The 19,109-nt window shown below is 52.7% G+C and overlaps 1 non-coding gene across 1 annotated transcript; it reads left to right on the top strand.

Moving 5' to 3' along the window:
• Positions 1–214: 214 nt before the first annotated feature.
• TRNAE-CUC (transfer RNA glutamic acid (anticodon CUC)) lies at positions 215–286 on the top strand. The gene has a single exon. It is a non-coding gene; the product is annotated as a tRNA-Glu (tRNA).
• Positions 287–19,109: the final 18,823 nt, after the last annotated feature.

Genomic DNA, 19,109 nt, shown 5'->3' with positions numbered 1-19,109 from the left:
CCCCCACAAAAGGCAGCTGGGAGCAGGCATGGGCTACCCCACTTTGCCTGATTTGGAGCAGGGATTGGAACCCACATTCCAGCCACAGCCCTGAGCCCCGGTGATACAGCCCCTCATTTGCACTCTCTCTGCTCCAAAGACTCACTAATTATTTGTACAAGGTGGAATGACTTCAGCAGGAGAGCTTGGCAGAGCCCTGCCCTAGGCTATCACCTCCCTGGTGGTCTAGTGGTTAGGATTTGGCGCTCTCACCGCCACGGCCTGGGTTCGATTCCCAGTCAGGGAAGGAATTCCTTTTGGGGATTGGTCCTGCTTTGAGCAGGGGATTGGACTAGATGACCCCCTGAGTTTCTATGATTCTATGAATACCCTGCAGCTCAAGGCATGCCCTGGGGCTAGGAGACCTGGATTAAAGGCTCTGATCCCAATCAGGCAGAGCACGGACTGCAAACTAGGGGCTTGGCTCCACTTGCAAGTTACAAAAAGAAAAGGAGGACTTGTGGCACCTTAGAGACTAACCAATTTATTTGAGCATAAGATGAAGTGAGCTGTAGCTCACGAAAGCTCATGCTCAAATAAATTGGTTAGTCTCTAAGGTGCCACAAGTCCTCCTTTTCTTTTTGCGAATACAGACTAACACGGCTGCTACTCTGAAACCTTCCAGGACGGACTCCTGTGGAAAATGTGGGGACCGTGTTCAGTGTAGGGGCTCTCCCCAAGGCACAGTAACCCAGAGGGCAATCAGTCCCCCTTGCCCCTGTGCTTACTCACCATTTGGGGGCTCCTGTGGGTTATGTGCGCTTGCTTTGGGATGGGCAAATTATGCTATTGTGTAGACTGTGCTTGCCCTTAAGTACGGGGGAATCGTTGCTCTGTCTGCTGTGAACACTGCTGCCTCTGTCAAGTGTTGCCTTTTGCCTTTACAGATGCAACCTTGAGATCTCAGCCCTCCGTGTTATCACCGGCCGAAAGACTCAAAGAATCAGAAAGAGGCCACGTAGAAGCAAGGAAGACATGTTGCTTGAAGTAATGCAGCATTCAAGTCATGAAAATTGAAAAGTCCCGGACTCGCGGGACAGTGAGAGGAGGATCCGCCAGCAGAATGCGGCACGCCGGCACAAAAGCGCGGTTCTCCGGCAGCAAAGCACGGATCGGCTGATAAGCATAATGGAGCACCAAGCGGACCCGATCCAGGCGCTCGTAGCCAGCAGGCAGAGCACCGACCCCCCACCCCCGCCGCCCTTGTCCCAAAACTCCTTCCCTTGTGCCCCCATGTCACCTCCAACCCACTTTCCCCAACATCTCGGTTCTTACCGCCACCAGCTGCCTCCAACACCGGTAGCTTCACCACCCAGCCCTGCAAACTGCCCACTGCACTCAGCCCCCGTCACCAGGCAGTAGAGCCAGCCCGAAGTGCAGCACTCGTTGCACAGCACTCCAGGCAGGAAGGCTGAGTATGAGAACAGGACATACGCAAATCTGTGATTGTACCGTTCCCCACCCCACCCCCTTGCCCTTTCTGTTTCCCAAGCGGTCGTGTTTCTTTTCAATAAATGGATTTTCTTTTCAAAAAATGGATTTTTTGGCTTTAAAAACATTCTTTATTATTGCATAAAGTAAAAGATACTTAGCCCAGGAAAGCAACAGGCACCACAAGTCAGTGTAGCAAACACAGATTCCTACTAACATTGGAACCACTGCACTTCACGCCCGTGCAGGGCACCAGACATTACTGGTGGCTTTCAGGCTCAAATTGCTCCCTCGAGGCATCCCTAATTCTTGCAGCCCCGCGCTGGGCTCCTCTAATAGCCCTGCTCTCTGGCTGTTCAAATTCAGCCTCCAGGTGTTGAACTTTCAAGTTCCATTCCTGAGTGAAGCTTTCACCCTTCCCTTCACAAATGTTATGGAGGGTACAGCACACAGATATAACCGCGGGGATGCTGTCATCGGCCAGGTCCAGCTTCCCATACAGAGAGCGCCAGCGGCCCTTTAAATGGCCAAAAGCACACTCCACAGTCATTCTGCACTGGCTCAGCCTGTTGTTGAACCGCTCCTTGGTGCTGTCAAGGCTCCCTGTGTAGGGTTTCATGAGCCATGGCATTAAAGTGTAAGCAAGGTCTCCAAGGATCACAATGGGCATTTCGATTTCCCCTACGGTGATCTTCTGGTCTGGGAAGAAAGTCCCATCTTGCAGCTTCCTGAACAGGCCAGTGTTCCGAAAGATGCGTGCGTCATGCACCTTTCCGGGCCAGCCTGCGTTAATGTCAATGAAACGCCCACGGTGATCCACAAGCGCCTGGAGACCATAGAGAAATACCCCTTCCGATTAACGTACTCGGAGGCTAGGTGGGCTGGTGCCGGAATTGGAATATGTGTGCCATCTATCGCCCCTCCGCAGTTAGGGAAACCCATTTCATGCACATTACCCAGAGTCACGGTTCTTCTGAGCAGGATGTGATTAATGGCCCTGCAAATTTGCATCAACATGATTCCGACGGTCAACTTCCCCACTCCAAACTGGTTAGCGACTGATCAGTAGCTGTCTGGAGTTGCCAGCTTCCAGATTGCAACAGCCACCCGCTTCTCCACCCTCAGGGCAGCTCTCAATCTTGTGTCCTTGCGCCGCAGGGCGGGGGCGAGCTCCTCACACAGTCCCATGAAAGTGCCTTTTCTCAGCTGAAGGTTCTGCAGCCACTGCCCATTATCCCAGATGTGCCTGATGATGTGATCCCACTGCTCAGTGCTTGTTCCTGAGCCCAAAAGCAGCGTTCCACGGCGGTGAGCATGTCCGTGAATGCCACAAGCGTTACTCGAGTCGATATCATCGTCGGACTCCTCACGGTCACTTTGGATCGTAAGGAGTAACTCGACCGCCAAACGTGACGTGCTGGCGAGACTCGTCAGCAGACTCCTCCGCCGTTCGGGCTCCATTCCCGCAGACCGAAAGGGAAGACAGCGCGCAGCGCAAAAACGTTGACAGATGGCGCCAAATGTGGACGGAAGCCCAGGGATTGCTGGGATGCGAACCGATGCATCACGGGGCGTTGGGACAGGACCCAGAGTGCCCTGCACCCCCTGCCCCCTTCCCATAAGCCACAGCACCCGAATGGGAAGAGGTGCTCTGGGGGATGGCTGCCCACAATGCACCGCTCCCGATGCCACTGCAAGTGCTGCAAATGTGGCCACACCGGTGCGCTTGTTCCTGTCCGTGTGGACAGACTGCAGCGCTTCCCTGCTGCGCTCCCCCAAGGCGGGTTTAACTCAAAGCGCTCTACATCTGCAAGTGTAGCCAAGCCCTAGGTCTCCCACATGCCGGGAGTGGTCCGGGGCAGGGCTCGATCTCTCTCCCAGTTCTTACAAAGGCTGGGGCTCAGCTGGGAGAGCCCAGAGGAGTTGCAGGAGGGGGTTAAGGATGGAGAATCCCAAGCAGAGGGAGGCGCCACCCTCCAGCCCATCAGTGAAGTACTGAAGGTCCAGATCAACGGGAAATACCTTTGAGGATTGGGGTTTAAGCCTCACCCCTCTCCTCAGCAATTCACCCCTGCCCAGCTGGCTCGCTTCTGAGAATCCCGGTCGTAGTTGCCTCGCATGACCCAGGCCCACTGGGTGCCGACTGGCAAAGGGCCCTGGGTCGGATAGCACTTCACTGAAGGGGGGCACGGGGAGCCAGAAGTCGTCACAGTCACGGTGAAACGCATATACAGCTCATATTGCAGGAGTGATGTGTCTATACTGGAAATGCTGTTCTTCCAGCCAGTGATGGGGCGGCGGGAGGGTGGGGTTGACTTGTCTTGGGCAGGTTCTTTTTAAGCAGGCAGGAACAGGCATTTATTCCCGTCTGGCTGTGTGTGTAGTGGGTGTTGCGTGTCTCCCAGTGGACGCCTGGTTGCACACTCAGCCAAATGCTGATGAAGAGATTGTGAAATCTTCAAGAGAGGAAATTGTCAGGAAGAAATAAACAACAGGACGGAATCCGGTCACTGCTAAAGATGCAGTGAGCTGTAGCTCACGAAAGCTGATGCTCAGATAAATTGGTTAGTCCCTAAGGTGCCACAAGTCCTCCTTTTCTTTTTGCGGATACAGACTAATACGGCTGCTACTCTGAAACCGGCTAAAGACAGTGGATTGTTGGGGTATATCTGGGGCTGCACCCATCCCTGGGTCATTCACCAAGGAGGCCAGTGATAGCAAGGCTGTCTTGTGAACGGGAGACCCCAGCCTGGCCCGGCTGTAACACTTCGGGTGAGCATTGCTCGGGAAGGCAGGAAAGTGGCAGTTAAGCAAGCCTAGGCTCTAGAATGCGGGTTGATTTTATTTGATATGTATTTTTTTCCAATACGGCTATGTGCTGTCATTTGAACCTCTGCCCTTTGTTCGATAAACGTCTCCCTGTTTCCACTATAGACGTATCTAAGTGCCCTGCGTGAAGCAAAGGACCGAGCTGGAGTGAAAGTGATAAGCAGGGGTGCACGGCTTCTCCGGGAGCCCGGAATCTGTGACTACTGTGAGTCTCCAATGGGCCAGGGGCTGGATACTCCAGGGCGGGCTAGGGGGTGGGCCGTGTCTATCGCTAACCTGGAGAGAGACGGCAGGGCCTGCGAGGCCTAGCGGGCAGGGCTTGTGTTGCCTGTGGCTGGGGGAGCTGGGGAGCTGACCCCGGCAGGCCCAGCTAAGGCTTCTTCACGCTAAGGGCAGATGGGAGCGAGGTGCTCACAAGCCTGGAGACCCCTGGGGAGCGTCGTCCCTACCTTGCCCTACACAGTGGGTGGGGAGCCTAGTAGGGAGACCAGACAGAAAGTGTGAAAAACTGGGACAGGAGGTGGGGGCAATAGGCGCCTATATAAGAAAAAGCCCTGAATATCGGGACTGTCCCTATAAAATCGGGCCATCTGGTCACCCTAGAGCCTGGGCACCTAGCTCAGGCGGGGCATTGCCCTGGGGGGCAGGGCATCCAGGGGTTAGGGTGCGTGCAGAGCCTCACACACAGGCAGTCCCTACAGCCTGGGTGAATCTTAGGCAGTCAGGAGGCAGCCACGGGAGGTAGGGGTGGGGCAGTAGTTATGGGTGTTGCAGGGAACCTGGTCTGAAATGGATGGTCCCTTTGCCCAGGACCCCGCAAATCAGGGCTGGCCCTACCCGTCTCCCCAAATCCGTCTGGAGACTGCCTGTGGATTTACCCCTCCCCTTTCCCCGCTAGGCAGGGGAAGCTCAGACCTCTGCAGCAGATATGCAGATATGCAGGTTTGAGGCTTCAAACCCGTGATTGCCTGGAAAGCTTCTCTGGCTTGTGTCACCCTGTTCCTCCTGCCCACACTGAGGAGCATGTGTGCTTGGCAGGACATACCCGCCCCAGCTCCCTGCGACACTGAGCCAACTCACCTCTTTGTAGATGGTGCAGATCTTCAGGGCTTGCTCCTCCTCCTCCTCCTTTCTCGCCTGCTCTGAACAGCAATGAAATGGTTAACAATGACGCCAGCTAAGCTGAGGTGAAGGAGGCCATTTACACCTCTTTGAGCCCTTGTTTCAGGCTTCCTGCTGACAGAGATGTGGGGCTGGAAGGGATCTCCAGAGGGCAGCGTGTCCAGCTCCCTGCACTGAGGCAGGACAAAGTAAACCTCTTGGCCCTTCCCTGACGGGGGTTTGTCCAGCCTGTTCTTACACACCTGCAGTGATGGGGACTCCCCACTGCCCTGCGGAGCCTGGTCCAGGGCTCAACTGTCCTTAGAGTCAGAAAGCTTTTCCTACTAGCTCACCTAACTCTCCCTGGCTGCAGATTAAGCCTCTCACTCCTTGCCCTACCGCCAGTGGGTGTGGACAACAACTGGCCCACTCTTGTGCTTACCTGCCTCCCCCCACTGGGGAGTCCCTCCCATGCACAAGATTTCATTCCACCCTCACCCCAAGGACATGACATGGGTCTTTTGGGGAGCCACTCCCCAGAAACTGTTTCCCAAGCTGGCAGGTCCAGGTGTCCCTAGTCATGGCCTCCTCAGGGTCTGAATTTGAACCCAAAGCCCCCCAGCCCCCCGAGAAAAGCAAAGTTTGGCTGCTCCTAATGACTGCACTTTTGGGCTGACTGAGGGACACCCCCACTCCCAAGGTGAGTTGCTGCTGAAATGCCCTGAACATCCCAGGGGCTTGAAGCAGGATTAGGGGCCTTCCTGCTGAGGCCAGGAGCTCCGTTCCCTGCTGCCAGCAGGAAAGGAGTTGGGTGGTGCAGACAGATGAGGGCTGAGTTATTCTGCGGCATCTCCCTGGGCCAGGTGGGAAAGGGGGCCTCGCAAACACATCCAATCCAAAGAGCTTCCCAACCTGGGCACTTCCAGGGGCAGGTGCGGGTGGGGATGGGGCCAGAACCCCTCGCCCCCAAACACAGCTTAGAGCAGGGTCAGCTGCAAACTGCCCTGGGAGGTAACTCCCAATGGGCTGGCTGCACAGACTTGGGTCTGGGGACCGTCATGGTTCCATCGGATCAGTGCAGAACAGGACATACTGGGCAGCACGGCAGGTCCGTTCCACTGGGATGTGCGGCCAGTTCAGGAGCCCGCAGGTGTATTCTGACAGGTCTGGCCTGGAGCGTCCAGCAGTGCTATGCACCAGGTGCATTCGACCTGCACACAGCGGGCGTGTCGTGCACCAGGACTTTGCTCACCTGGGATTCCGGGGGCGCAGTCAGCAGCAGTCGGGCAACACGTGTCGATTTAACCAGGGAATTATTTGTTAGCATAGTAATAGCAGTTGATGATTAAAACCACATTCATTGAGACTCAGCAGCTGTTTCATTCCTTGTTTGGTTGTTAATCTTCAGTGAATATGTTTCTACTAATCGATCTGTCTGGGGGCCAGCCAGCCAGCCTGGGCCTAGCTCAGTGCACTGCTGGCCAGGGAGAGCATTGCACAATGTCCCTTCAGCCCCAGGGCTGGCGGTGAAGCAGAGGTAACCCCTCTGGCCTTCGCAAGGGTGGCGCTGATGAGCTCTCCAGGGACAGGTGGGTATTAACACGGGGTCATTGAGGGTGAGAACAAAAAGGAAAGCTCAGAGCCTTTTCTTCCAGGCAATTATATGACCATTGGCCAGCAATGTTCCCTCTAATTTTTGACAAGCCGTGTGCGCAAAAAATTTCTTCTGTGCAAATTATTGTGCTTCTGTGGAAATGTTTGTGCACGCGGTGTTTCACACGGGGGTTTAGGGGTTTAGGATCTGTGTGCATGGGGTTTAGGATCTGTGTGCAAGCACACACATGCACAGCTTAGAGGGAACAGTGTTGGCCAGTACGGGAGACAATATTCATTTAATTAAACCTAAATGGACGTAAAAGGACAGTGATTTAGAGATGAGTCAGGAACCAGTGGGTGTTTCAGCCAGATGATCTGCCTGTCTCTCTGGCTATGGTTTTGCTAAAGCTCCTGGCTCTGGATCAAAGTGCCAGCTGTTTCCCCAGGGGAACTGCCCTGTAGCAGGCTAGCCCGGGGCCCTACAGAGCAGCAATGGCCCCAAAATGGAAAGTTTGGTTGTGATTCTGGCCCCGCAGTCGGGAGGAGTCTGACATCCGATCAGCGTCTCCAGTTCGGTCCCTAGTGGAGTTAGATCTGGACTGTGGAGCTAGAACCAGATCCAAAGTTCCCCAAAGTTTGAAGTTTGCGGGGCAGGGCAGGTCCAGTGCTCTGGTCTGGGCCCAGCTTTAATAAACAGTGCAGCCAGTTCCCACATCTGGACACTGCAGCCCTGCATGCCCTTCCTATCCCCTTAGTGCCAAGCAGCCCTGGTGGTGGGAGGGACAGACAGCGAGGGCAAGGGGACAGCCCAGAGCTGGGCCGGTGCTGTGACCTGTGGGAGTGGGGGTGCAGTGTCACCACAGGGACTGGCAGTCAGGTTCTGGCATAAAGGGTCTGGCAAGTAGGCCACTCCTGCACAGGACATGGGCATGTCTGGGGCCCTGGGCAGGAGGGCGTGTGGGCAGAGCTCTCTGCGCTCCTGATATTCTTGGCTGCCAGGCAGTGCCATAGGGAGCCAATGCAAGCAGTGATATTAGGGCAGCCCTAGGGCCGCACTGATCCCAACCCACCCCCAGTCAGCCAACATACGAAGGGGACACAAACTCACCCCTGCCTCCTGTGAGAGGGCATTAAAAGTGCACTGGTGAGGGTTGTGGGGTGAATTGCAGGGGGGTGTTTTATTGGGGCCGGTCTCTATCGTGCCAAACACCCGCTGAGTTGGACACAGGTGCTGGTAGATGTCCCAAGGTAACAGGCTTGCACCTCTTCCTCTCCAGGTCGGGCATCTGCCCCTTTTGCTTATGTGGGTCTGGAAATTCCTGACACAAAACCCAATTAGACACTGAGGAGTTTTGCAACCATTTATATAACAGAACGGTAGGCAAGGGAATGGGCACAGACCAATGGGCCGAAATGGGGATGGGAAACTGACCCACTGGCCTTTTCTGACCCTCTGAGTGTTACCCCCCTGGCTGGCCCCCTGTGGAGAATGCCAGCACTTCCAGCACCTCAGCCTCTGGTGCAGCTCCTCTCAAATCAGCCCTCCCGGGCGGGGCTCTGGCAGCCTGGTGTTGCTTCCCTGGGCGCTGTGCAGTCTGGTAGTCAGACTGAGCCAACGGTGCCAACCATCTGGCTCACGGCCCTTTCGGTGGGTGGGAATTGTGCAGCCCGCAGAGAGAACAGTGAGCTGTCCTCAGTGTGACTTGTCTGCCTAGAGGGACGTGCTGGAAACGTTTGGTGACGATCACCACAGTGAGCAGCTCCTTCTTGCCGTCCTGGGCTCGGTGAGCACGGCCTACCACAAAACACCCCAGCGACGACCTCACTTGTGTCCGTGTCCAGCAGGAAAGGCGGCTGCGGGTGTGGATATGCTAGGATGGGAGCTGCCATCAGCCGCTGCTTCAGCTCCGGGAAGGCATCTTGACACTCCTTGACACTTCTGCGGGTGTTCTTCAAAATGGTGTCATCCAGGCAGGGGTGTAAGTACAACTGAAAACTTACCGGTACGGGGGCCGGCTCTGGCCCTCCTGGAAGGGGCGGGCTGGGGATCAGTGTTCCCCAGCCAGCCCTTCCACGCTGCCTGGCCCACGCCGCCCAGGGCTCCCGGGGAGCTGCTCCTTTTGCCCCCACCCCCATTGGCAGGGCAAAAGGGCAGCAATGATAAAGCACTGCTGCGGCAGCAGTTTCAAGTAAGGCGGGAGGGGCTGGTAGGCCGTACCAGCCCCTCCTGCCTTCCTGTCACCCCTGCATCCAGGTCCCCTGGTCAGGATGTCCCCTGCCAGTCTGCTATCAAGATGTCCACGAGCCTTTGGAACGTACCAGACGTGTTACAGGGACCAAATGGCACCACCTTGCACCTGGCAAGTCCTTGCTTGGGGCAGGAAGCTGTTTCAGCTATGTCGTCTGGATGCACCATTCGCCAGTCCCCACTGGCCAGGCCAAGGGTGGGCAGCCGTGGGGCGCTAGCCAGGGGATCCAATGTGTCTGCAGCCTGGGCATGAGATAGGCCTCTTTAACAGGGACATCATTCTGTCTGCGATAATCCATGCAGTCCCACCCGTCTCCACATGTTTTCGGCACCAACACCACGGGGGCAGTGTGAGGGGATGTACTGGGCCCTTTGAGGCCTTGTTGTCCTGCTGGAGGCCTTGTGGTCCTACCACACCCTGCCCCAGAAAAGGCCTGCCTAGGAAGGCCACCGGGAAGCAGCCAATCAGAGCCCAGTAGGCTCAGTTTAAAAGAGCTGCAGGGCCTGAGCAGAATGATCAGCTCCTGGCAGGGACTGGAGGAGCAAGGAAGGGGCTCCTTGCTGGTGGCTGGAACTCAAGGGAAAACCAGAAGACGGGTTTGCTGGCACTGGCATTCCGTGAGGAAGAACTTCAGCCCTGGGGCCAGGGTGAAGAGGAAGGGGCTGTGTGGGAAGTGGCCCAGGGAATACCAATAGCAATTATTAAAGGAAGCAGCACGTGACAGCTAATTGCAGGGTCCCTGGGTCAGGACCCGGACTAGTGGGTGGGCCCAGGTCCTCCCACACTGGCCACTGGGAAAATGGCCAAAGCCCCGAAAAGGGGACAAGTGTTGTTTAGAAGTCCAAGTAAGGGTCTAGAATTTAAAGGGCTGAAGGATGGGGCTGAAGACCCTAGAGAGGGGACCCTCCCTGGAACGGGACAGAATATGAGAGGTGGCCCGGCTGCAGCACTGGGTCAGTGAGAACCGCTGAGGACAAAGTCTCCAGGGAGAAAGCCCTGGGGCACTGCTCCATACGTGGGCAGGGGACGGACTTAATGCTATCCCAGGAGGGGCTGAGACCTGAGCCCAGAGAGAGGGCCAGAGACACCATTTTAGATTTTGTGTGACTTGGCCGGAGGGATGAGCCACTGAAAACTGGACAAGGGCAGCAGCCGACGGGGGCACTGTGAAAGAGAGAGTGCAGGTTTGCACCAACCCAACAGGAGGTGCTCACAAGAAGTGAACGCGCCCCATCACAGGCAGCCCACGGGCTCAAAGAGGGCCTAATAGCCCCTCTCACCTACATCTCACAGCTGTTGCTTGAACTCCTGCTGAGGATGAATGGTGGATAGAAAGCTGGCTAGATTGTCGGGCTCAACAGGTAGTGAACAACAGCTCGATGTCTAGTTGGCAGCTAGTATCAAGCAGAGTTCCCCAGGGGCCGGTCCTCGGACTGCTTTTGTTCAACATCTTTATTAATGATCTGGATGATGGGATGGATTGCACCCTAGGCAAATTCGCAGATGACACTAAGCTGTGGGGAGAGGTACATAGGGTCCAGAGTGACCTAGACAAATTGGAGGATTGAGCCAAAAGAAATCTGATGAGGTTCATCAAAGACAAATGCAAAGTCCTGCACTTAGGAAGGAAGAATCCCATACACCGCTACAGGCTGGGGACCAACTGGCGAAGCAGCAGTTCTGCAGAAAAGGACCTGGGGATTACAGTGGACGAGAAGCTGGATATGAGTCAGCAGTGGGCCCTTGTTGCCAAGAAGGCCAATAGCATATTGGGCTGAATTAGTAGGAGCATTGCCAGCAGATCGAGGGAAGTGATTATTTCCCTCTATTCAGCACTGGTAAGGCCACACCTGGAGTATTGTGTCCAGTTTTGGTCCCCCCGCTACAGAAGTGATGTGGATAAATTGGAGAGAGTCCAGCAGAGGGCAACAAAAATAATTAGGGGGCTGGGGCACATGACTTACGAGGAGAGGCTGAGGGGACTGGGCTTATTTAATCTGCAGAAGAGAAGAGTGATGGGGGATTCAATATCAGCCTTCAACTCCCTGAAGGGGGGTTCCAAAGAGGATGGAGCTCAGCTCTTCTCAGTGGTGGCAGATGACAGAACAAGAAGCAATGGTCTCCAGTTGCAGCAGGCGTCGTCTAGGTTGGATAGTAGGAAAAACTATTTCACTAGGAGGGTGGTGAAGCACTGGAATGGGTTACCTAGGAAGGTGGTGGAATCTCCATCCTGAGAGGTTTTTAAGGCCCAGCTTGACAAAGCCCTGGCTGGGATGATTTAGTTGGGGTTGGTCCTGCTTTGAGCAGGGGATTGGACTAGATGACCTCCTGAAGTCTCTTCCATCCCTAATATTCTATGGGTCTATGATTCTATGATTCTATGACACTTCACGGTCCTTGTTGTTAGGTCTGGCATTTTCAGGGTTAATCCATTGGTTCGTTGCCCTGGTGCATCCTAGATCCTGGTCAAAGGGATCTAGGATGCCATGAGTAAGTCCATCTGCGCATTTGAACACAACTTCCTGTTCTGCTCGCACCTCTACAGCTCCAGACTGTGTTGGTTTAACTTATTCTCAAGTCCCAACTTCTCCGCCCCCCTCTGGGCCTTTCTTCCCAGTCGTTTGCAACCTTGACCCTGGTCCAGTCTCAACTCCCCCATATCAGCTGGGGTCTCAGTTTTGGGAGCTTCCTGCATGACCGACGCACCCATCTCAAATGTGCCAGTCACCATCCTGGGATAAGTGGCCCATGGCTCCACTGACATGTTGGCTCCCTCCACTTTGCCCCATTGGCTCCTGCCAATCGAGTGTCCCACCAGGACTGGAGCTCCTGCCTACTTGAAGGATTGGGCTCATACAGGCCCTCCTCATATTCACAGCCCCAGCCCTTCAATCTGCCTGGGGCAATCACCTCTCTTCTAGGGAGTACTTGTGGCCTTAGAGACTAACAAATTTATTTTGGCAGCTAACTGACAGAGGTGAGGACTGCACTCAGAGACTCTCAGCTGTAGCTTGCTTCCACAATCTGCTACGTGCAAGGGCCATTTGGGCACCTGAGTCCAGGAGAAGCCAGCACCAGACATCTCTAATTGCTCCTTCCAGGTAGTTCCCAACTCTACTGCGCCAGCAATTCCCACCTCCTCCCTTGAGCCCCAGTGTTATGGGGCAGTGGGTGAGCCCTGATCTCCTGCCCTCTTCAGTTTCTCTGCCCCGAACACTGTGATGTTGCATCCCATAATGCTTTATAGAAATATGGTTATGAGTGTAAATATGACATAACTGGAATATGTTTTATGCTAGATATGCCATGTAACATATCTTTGCAAAGGTTATGATCCACTGAATATATTCATCCTATTTTTATACATGTATCATTTTTATATCTGAAATTATGAGTGTTGGCTCTATGCTTGTATTTAAAGTGATTGCTGTAGGGAGCACATAAGACAGATTTGGTCAACATAGTGTGAAGGGGTTATTGAAGTAATTGAGAGTACTTAACTAACAATGGACTTTGGGAGACGCCAATCCACATCTGAGCTCTCCTGGGAACATTCAAACTAACATGTAAACAATGGTGTTGGCCTTCAAAAAGCTGAATCATTCATAGACATAAAAAGAAAAGGAGTACTAGTGGTACCTTAGAGACTAACCAATTTATTTGAGCATAAGCTTTCGTGAGCTACAGCTCACTTCATCGGATGCATTCAGTGGAAAATATAGTGAGGAGATTTATGTACACACAGAACATGAAAAAATGGGTGTTATCATACATACTGTAAGGAGAGTGTAGACATAGACATGTGACTTGCCCAGGTGGCTAGAGACCCCATCTTGTGGCTGTGATGTCGCACAAGAGAAAGACTATATAAGGTCCTGAAAACACCTCCATTTTGTCTTCAGATGGCTCAGAAGATAGCCTCTCCACCCCAAAGAGATACCTGAAAGAAACTGGAACAAAGGATAGTAACTACGGGGGTGTCAGTGATTGCTGGACCCAGACTAGGAAGGAATCTAGTCTGTAAAAGAAGCTTATTGGAACATCTCTGAGGGCGAGATTTACCTGCATTTAGTTTCCTACTGTATTAGGCTTAGACTTGTGTGTTTTATTTTATTTTGCTTAGTAATTCACTTTGTTCTGTCAGTTACTACTTGGAACTACTTAAATCCTACTTTCTGTATTTAATAAAATCGCTTTTTACTTATTAATTAACCCAGAGCAAATAATTAATTCCTGGGGGAACAAACAGCTGTGAATATCTCTCTATCAGTGTTATAAATTGTTCACCCTCTATGAGTTTGCCCTGTATAAGTTTTATACAGAATAAAATGGATTTATTTGGGGTTTGGACCCCACTGGGAACTGGGTATCTGGGTGTTGGAGACAGGAGCACTTCTTAAGCTGTTTTCAGTTAAGCCTGCGGTTTTTGGGGAACATGGTTCAGACCTGGGTCTCTGTTTGTATCAGGCTAGTGTGTCTGGCACAGCCAGGCAGGGTGTCGGAGTCCCAGGCTGCCAGGGAAAATGGGCTTAGAGGCAGTCCCAGCACATCAGGTGGCAGTCCCAGGGGGTCTCTGTGACCCAACCTGTCACCAATGCCTCTTCTCTTTGGGGAATCCTGAAAGTGGCCAGGGCTCCCCCAGTGCCAGCAGTCGTCATCCTCCCTGCTCATAGACTCATAGACTTTAAGGTCAGAAGGAATCATCATGATCGTCTAGTCTGACCTCCTGCACAATGCAGGCCACAGAATCTCACCCACCCACTCCTGTAACAAACCTTTAACCTATGTCTGAGTTACTGAAGTCCTCAAATTGTGGTTTAAAGAATTTGAGGTGCAGAGAATCCTCCAGCAAGTGACCCGTGCCCCACGCTGCAGAGGAAAGTGAAAAACCCTCAGGGCCTCTGTCAATCTGCCCTGGAGGAAAATTCTTTCCTGACCCCAAATATGGTGATCAGTTAAACCCTGAGCATGTGGGCAAGACTTACCAGCCAGACACCCAGGAAAGAATTCTCTGTAGTAACTCAGATCCCACCCCATCTAACATCCATTGGGCATATCTACTGCTAATAGTTGAAGATCAATTAAATGCCAAAATTAGGCTATCCCATCATACCATCCCTTCCATAAACTTATCAAGCTGAGTCTTGAAGCCAGATATGTCTTTTGCCCCCACTGCTCCCCTTGGAAGGCTGTTCCAGAACTTCACTCCTCTGATGGTTAGAAACCTTCGTCTAATTTCAAGTCTAAACTTCCTGATGGCCAGTTTATATCCATTTGTTCTTGTGTCCACATTGGTACTGATCTTAAATAATTCTTCTCCCTCCCTGGTATTTATCCCTCTGATATATTTATAAAGAGCAATCATACCTTCCCTCAGCCTTCTTTTGGTTAGGCTAAACAAGCCAAGCTCTTTGAGTCTCCTTTCATAAGACAGGTTTTCCATTCCTCGGATCATCCTAGTTGCTCTTCTCTGTACCTGTTCCAGTGTGAATTCATCCTTCTTAAACATGGGAGACCAGAACTGCACACAGCATTCCAGGTGAGGTCTCACCAGTGCCTTGTATAACGGTACTAAAACCTCCTTATCCCTACTGGAAATACCTCTCCTGATGCATCCCAAGACCGCATTAAATTTTTTCACCGCCATATCACACAGAATCATAGAATATCAGGGCTGGAAGGGACCTCAGGAAGTCATCTAGTCCAACTCCTGCTTAAAGCAGGACCAATCCCCAACTAAATCATCCCAGCCAGGGCTTTGTCAAGCCTGACCTTAAAACCTCAAAGGAAGGAGATTCTACCACCTCCCTAGGTAACGCATTCCAGTGTTTCACCACCCTCTTAGTGAAAAAGTTTTTCCTAATATCCTTCTTGTTACTCTTAACATCTCTTGCTAGCTGCAACTCCAATTGTCATTTGGCCTTCCTGATTTTACTCCTGCATGCCTGAGCAATATTTTTATACTCCTCCCTGGTCATTTGTCCAATCTTCCACTTCTTGTAAGCTTCGTTTTTGTGTTTAAGATCAGCAAGGATTTCACTGGTTTCAGAGTAACAGCCGTGTTAGTCTGTATTCGCAAAAAGAAAAGGAGGACTTGTGGCACCTTAGAGACTAACCAATTTATTTGAGCATGAGCTTTCGTGAGCTACAGCTCACTTCATCGGAGCTGAAGTGAGCTGTAGCTCACGAAAGCTCATGCTCAAATAAATTGGTTAGTCTCTAAGGTGCCACAAGTACTCCTTTTCTTTTTAAGGATTTCACTGTTAAGCCAAGCTGGTCGCCTGCCATATTTACTATTCTTTCTACACAGTGGGATGGTTTGTTCCTGTAACCTCAATAAGATTCTTTAAAATACAGCCAGCTCTCCTGGACTCCTTTCCCCCTCATGTTATTCTCCCAGGGGATCCTGCCCATCCGTTCCTGGAGGGAGTCAAAGTCTGCTTTTCTGAAGTCCAGGGTCCATATTCTGCTGCTTTCCTTTCTTCCTTGTGTCAGAATCCTGAACTCAACCATCTTATGGTCACTGCCTGCCAGGTTCCCATCCACTTTTGCTTCCCCTACTAATTCTTCCTGGTTTGCGAGCAGCAGGTCAAGAAGAGCTCTGCCCCTGGTCTGGTGGTCTATAGCAGACTCCCACCACGACATCACCCTTGTTGCTCACACTTCTAAACTTAATCCAGAGACTCTCAGGTTTTTCTGCAGTTTCATACTGGAGCTCTGAGCAGTCATACTGCTCTCTTACATACAGTGCAACTCCCCCACCTTTTCTGCCCTGCCTCTCCTTCCTGAACAGTTTGTGTCCATCCATGACTGTACTCTAATCATGTGAGTTATCCCACCAAGTCTCTGTTATTCCAATCACATCATAATTCCTTGACTGTGCCAGGACTTCCAGTTCTCCGTGCTTGTTTCCCAGGCTTCTTGCATTTGTGTATAGGCACTTAGGATAACTCGCTGATGGTCCTGCTTTCTCAGTGTAACCCTTCTGCCCATCAAAGTTGGCAGCAACAAGGACCGAGTTCAGTATCTAGGGGTTCCATTCCAATAACACAATGCAAAACCGGCTCAAGCCCCCATCCAGTGACCTGGGACAAATATATACCACCCCGACTGGGTGCCTCTAAGAGGCAATACTTCTCCTCTCCCAAGCACAGAGTCTGAGTGTAGCAAAAGCGTTTTAATAACAGAGAGAAGCAATGTGGCATTATGTTGGGGAAACACCACCAACAGGATTCATAACACAACATGAGCAAAAAACCCACCCCAAGCAAATTGGGCCTTGTCCTTTCCCTTTGGTTCTTGAGTCCAGCAACCCAAAAAGTCACCCAAAGTCCCAAAAGTCCAACAACCCAAAAGTCTCTGCCCCTGGTCAGGGCAGCCCCAGAGTTTGAAAGTTTATCTGCAGAGTTTTCCCTCCCAACCTGGGTGGAAATGGGGGGGGGAAGAGTTTAAGGGGCACCTTACATGATCCGAAGCCGATTGCCCCACCTCTCCATGGGGCTCCACTCCGCTCCGCTCCATTCTACCAGCTGTCCCACGAATCGTTCTGCTCTGCCAGCTCCGCCCCCCATGAGCCGCTCCAGCTGTCCCATGAACTGCTCTGCAACATATCTTCAGCCCCCCACTTTACACAACACTCAGCTCTCAGCTCTCAGTGATTTCAGCTCGTAGTAGGGGAGCCTTGGTGCTGGTGCACCATGGGCCCAAAGTGCATTCAGCTCAGCAGCCTGTAACTAGACTCCTAATAGAATCAAAAATGACAAAGCCCTGGCTGGGATGATTTAACTGGGGATTGGTCCTGCTTTGAGCAGGGGGTTGGACTAGATGACCTTCTGGGGTCCCTTCCAACCCTGATATTCTATGATTCTATGATTCTATGAAAATTAGCTCTGATATTCCCAAGAGAGGAGAAGGTGCAATTAGCATATGGGGCCCCATACCACCAGGTGCCCTGCCCTGCCCTGCCCTGCCCTAGAATCATAGAATATCAGGGTTGGAAGGGACCCCAGAAGGTCATCTAGTCCAACCCCCTGCTCAAAGCAGGACCAATCCCCCACTAAATCATCCCAGCCAGAGCTTTGTCAAGCCTGACCTTAAAAACCTCTAAGGAAGGAGATTCTACCACCTCCCTAGGTAACGCATTCCAGTGTTTCACCACCCTCCTAGTGAAAAAGTTTTTCCTAATATCCAATCTAAACCTCCCCCACTGCAACTTGAGACCATTACTCCTCGTTCTGTCATCCGCTACCACTGAGAACAGTCTAGATCCATCCTCTTTGGAACCCCCTTTCAGGTCGTTGAAAGCAGCTATCAAATCCCCCCTCATTCTTCTCTTCTGCAGGCTAAACAATCCCAGCTCCCTCAGCCTCTCCTCATAACTCATGTGTTCCAGTCCCCTAATCATTTTTGTTGCCCTTCGCCGGACTCTTTCTAATTTTTCCACATTCTTCTTGTAGTGTGGGGCCCAAAACTGGACACAGTACTCCAGATGAGGCCTCACCAATGTCGAATAGAGGGGAACGATCACGTCCCTCCATCTGCTCGCAATGCCCCTACTTATACATCCCAAAATGCCATTGGCCGCCTTGGCAACAAGGGCACACTGCTGACTCATATCCAGCTTCTCGTCCACTGTAACCCCTAGGTCCTTTTCTGCAGAACTGCTGCCTAGCCATTCGGTCCCTAGTCTGTAGCTGTGCATGGGATTCTTCCGTCCTAAGTGCAGGTCTCTGCACTTGTCCTTGTTGAACCTCATCAGATTTCTTTGGGCCCAATCCTCTAATTTGTCTAGGTCCTTCTGTATCCTATCCCTCCCCTCCAGCGTATCTACCACTCCTCCCAGTTTAGTATCATCCGCAAATTTGCTGAGAGTGCAATCCACACCATCCTCCAGATCATTTATGAAGATATTGAACAAAACCGGCCCCAGGACCGACCCCTGGGGCACTCCACTTGACACCGGCTGCCAACTAGACATGGAGCCATTGATCACTAAAATGCAGTGTGGTTGTGTACAGTGAAGGGTTTGGCACACCCACAGTGCCATGCAGGAGGGTTGCACAACGTGTGTGTGTGTGTGTGTGTGCACGTGTACAGTGCAATGGGCCATCTCTGTGTGCGTTTGCAGCGTTGTGAAGTGGGGGTTGATTGCAGTGCGTGCAGTACCATTTGTGTGTAGGGTGCAGTGCGGTGTGCGCACACAGGGCTATCTCTGTGGGTGCATGCAGTGCCATGCCATGTGTGTGCAGGATAGTATGGGGACGGGTGCGGTGCCTTGCGGTGGGTGTGCATGCAGTGCCACCTGGTGGATGTTCATGTTGTGCTTGGCAGTGTGTGTGTTTGTGCAGTGCCCTGGGGGTGGTATGTGCCGCATTGTGCAGTGAGTGTGCATGCCGGGAGGGTGTGCAGGGGTGTGCAGTGTGGGTGGCCCTGCAATGGCTCGGTGTTCACGGTGGCATGCAGTGAGTGTGCATGCCGGGAGGGTGTGCAGGGGTGTGCAGTGTGGGTGGCCCTGCAATGGCTCGGTGTTCACGGTGGCATGCAGTGAGTGTGCATGCCGGGAGGGTGTGCAGGGGTGTGCAGTGTGGGTGGCCCTGCAATGGCTCGGTGTTCACGGTGGCATGCAGTGAGTGTGCATGCCGGGAGGGTGTGCAGGGGTGTGCAGTGTGGGTGGCCCTGCAATGGCTCGGTGTTCACGGTGGCATGCAGTGAGTATGCATGCCGGGAGGGTGTGCAGGGGTGTGCAGTGTGGGTGGCCCTGCAATGGCTCGGTGTTCACGGTGGCATGCAGTGAGTGTGCATGCCGGGAGGGTGTGCAGGGGTGTGCAGTGTGGGTGGCCCTGCAATGGCTCGGTGTTCACGGTG

The sequence above is a fragment of the Lepidochelys kempii genome, chromosome 27 (genome assembly GCF_965140285.1).
Source record: "Lepidochelys kempii isolate rLepKem1 chromosome 27, rLepKem1.hap1, whole genome shotgun sequence".
NCBI lineage: Eukaryota > Metazoa > Chordata > Testudines > Cheloniidae > Lepidochelys > Lepidochelys kempii.
The sequence above is the reverse complement of the archived record's forward strand: the minus strand, read 5'-3'. Positions and strand labels throughout refer to the sequence as shown.